Raw genomic sequence first — 3,410 nt, 5'->3', positions numbered from 1 at the left:
CGAAAACGGACGGATTTATCAGGTTTTTATTACATATGAACAATTTTCACATTCTCCCGTGCAACGCGGCTGCTAGTCCTCCTTTCATGCAAAATCTTAAGGTCCTAGGTCATGTCCAAGCCACCAAAGCAGGCTAAAAAGTGAATAATCGACAACTAAAACTTCAATTGTACTACATCTTACTGGCTATTACTTCAACATAGAAGCTTCTTCTGTGTTCTACTATGGTGCTTTTAGTGTTTCCGCATACCGCAGCACGCGACATAGCTTTGCAGACGATAAATGTAACCGTTTCAGAGAGAAAAGCGGCCAATGTGACGATCTGGCTTTAAGTCGATTCGATAACAAATGACGAAAACGGACGGATTTCTCAGGTTTTTACTACATATGATCACTTTTCATATTCTGCCTTGCAACGCGGCTGCAAGTCCTCCTTTCACGCAAAATCATAAGGTCCTAGGTGATGTCCAAGCCACCAAAGCCGGCTAAAAAGTGAATAATCGACAACTAAAACTTGAATTGTACTACTTCTTACTGTCTATTTCTTCAACATAGAAGCTTCTTCTGTGTTCTACTATGGTGATTTTAGTGTTTCCGCATACCGCAGCACGGGACATAGCTTTGCAGACGATAAATAAAACCGTTTCAGAGGGAAGAGCGGCCAATGTGACGATCTGGCTTTAAGTCGATTTGATAACAAATGACGAAAACGGACGGATTTCTCAGGTTTTTACTGCATATGAACACTTTTCACATTCTCCCGTGCAACGCGGCTGCTAGTCCTCCTTTCATGCAAAATCTTAAGGTCCTAGGTCATGCCCAAGCCACCAAAGCCGGCTAAAAAGTGAATAATCGACAACTAAAACTTGAATTGTACTACTTCTTACTGGCTATTGCTTCAACTTAGAAGCTTCTTCTGTGTTCTACTATGGTGCTTTTAGTGTCTCCGCATACCGCAGCACGCGACATAGCTTTGCATACGATAAATGTAACCGTCTCAGAGAGAAAAGCGGCCAATGTGACGATCTGACTTTATGTCGATTCGATAACAAGTGACGAAAGCGGACGGATTTCTCAGGTTTTTACTACATATGAACATTTTTCACATTCTCGCGGGCAACGCGGCTGCTACTCCTCCTTTCATGCAAAATCTTAAGGTCCTAGGTCATGTCCAAGCCACCAAAGACGGCTAAAAAGTGAATAATCGATAACTAAAACTTGAATTGTACTACTTCTTACTGGCTATTACTTCAACTTAGAAGCTTCTTCTGTGCTCTACTATGGTGCTTTTAGTGTCTCCGCATACCGCAGAACGCGACATAGCTTTGCAGACGATAAATGTAACCGTCTCAGAGAGAAAAGCGGCCAATGTGACGATCTGGCTTTAAGTCGATTCGATAACAAATGACGAAAACGGACTGATTTCTCAGGTTTTTACTACATATGAACACTTTTCACATTCTCCCATGCAACGCGGCTGCTAGTCCTCCTTTCATGCAACATCTTAAAGTCCTAGGTCACGTCCAATCCACCAAAGCCGGCTAAAAAGTGAATAATTGACAACGAAAACTTGAATTGTACTACTTGTTACCTGCTATTACTTCAACATAGAAGCTTCTTCTGTGTTCTACTATGGTGCTTTTAGTGTTTCCGCATACCGCAGCACGCGACATAGCTTTGCAGACGATAAATGTAACCGTTTCAGAGAGAAGAGCGGCCAATGTGACGATCTGGCTTTAAGTCGATTCGATAACAAATGACGAAAACGGACGGATTTCTCAGGGTTTTACTACATATGAACACTTTTCACATTCTCCCTTGCAACGCGGGTGCAAGTCTTCCTTTCATGCAAAATCTTAAGGTCCTAGGTGATGTCCAAGCCACCAAAGCCGGCTAAAAAGTGAATAATCAATAACTAAAACTTCAATTATACTACTTCTTACTGGCTATTACTTCAACATAGAAGCTTCCTCTGTGTTCTACTATGGTGCTTTTAGTGTTTCCGCATACCGCAGCACGCGACATAGCTTTGCAGACGATAAATGTAACCGTTTCAGAGAGAAGAGCGGCCAATGTGACGAACTGGCTTTAAGTCGATTCGATAACAAATGACGAAAACGGACGGATTTCTCAGGTTTTTACTACATATGAACACTTTTCACTTTCTCCCATGCAACGCGGCTGCTAGTCCTCCTTTCATGCAAAATCTTAAGGTCCTAGGTCATGTCCAAGCCACCAAAGCAGGCTAAAAAGTGAATAATCGACAACTAAAACTTCAATTGTACTGCTTCTTACTGGCTATTACTTCAACATAGAAGCTTATTCTGTGTTCTACTCTGGTGCTTTTAGTGTTTCCGCATACCGCAGCACGCGACATAGCTTTGCAGACGATAAATGTAACCGTCTCAGAGAGAAGAGCGGCCAATGTGACGATCTGGCTTTAAGTCGATTCGATAACAAATGACGAAAACGGACGGATTTCTCAGGTTTTTACTACATATGAACACTTTTCACATTCTCGCGGGCAACGCGGCTGCTACTCCTCCTTTCATGCAAAATCTTAAGGTCCCAGGTCATGTCCAAGCCACCAAAGACGGCTAAAAAGTGAATAATCGACAACTAAAACTTGAATTGTACTACTTCTTACTGTCTATTACTTCAACATAGAAGCTTCTTCTGTGTTCTACTATGGTGATTTTAGTGTTTCCGCCTACCGCAGCACGCGACATAGCTTTGCAGACGATAAATGTAACCGTTTCAGAGAGAAGAGCGGCCAATGTGACGATCTGGCTTTAAGTCGATTTGATAACAAATGACGAAAACGGACGGATTTCTCAGGTTTTTACTGCATATGAACACTTTTCACATTCTCCCATGCAACGCGGCTGCTAGTCCTCCTTTCATGCAAAATCTTAAGGTCCTAGGTCATGTCCAAGCCACCAAAGCAGGCTAAAAAGTGAATAATCGACAACTAAAACTTCAATTGTACTGCTTCTTACTGGCTATTACTTCAACATAGAAGCTTATTCTGTGTTCTACTCTGGTGCTTTTAGTGTTTCCGCATACCGCAGCACGCGACATAGCTTTGCAGACGATAAATGTAACCGTCTCAGAGAGAAGAGCGGCCAATGTGACGATCTGGCTTTAAGTCGATTCGATAACAAATGACGAAAACGGACGGATTTCTCAGGTTTTTACTACATATGAACACTTTTCACATTCTCGCGGGCAACGCGGCTGCTACTCCTCCTTTCATGCAAAATCTTAAGGTCCCAGGTCATGTCCAAGCCACCAAAGACGGCTAAAAAGTGAATAATCGACAACTAAAACTTGAATTGTACTACTTCTTACTGTCTATTACTTCAACATAGAAGCTTCTTCTGTGTTCTACTATGGTGATTTTAGTGTTT

Source organism: Schistocerca gregaria, unplaced genomic scaffold (genome assembly GCF_023897955.1).
Source record: "Schistocerca gregaria isolate iqSchGreg1 unplaced genomic scaffold, iqSchGreg1.2 ptg000265l, whole genome shotgun sequence".
Taxonomy (NCBI): Eukaryota; Metazoa; Arthropoda; class Insecta; order Orthoptera; family Acrididae; genus Schistocerca; species Schistocerca gregaria.
The sequence above is the reverse complement of the archived record's forward strand: the minus strand, read 5'-3'. Positions refer to the sequence as shown.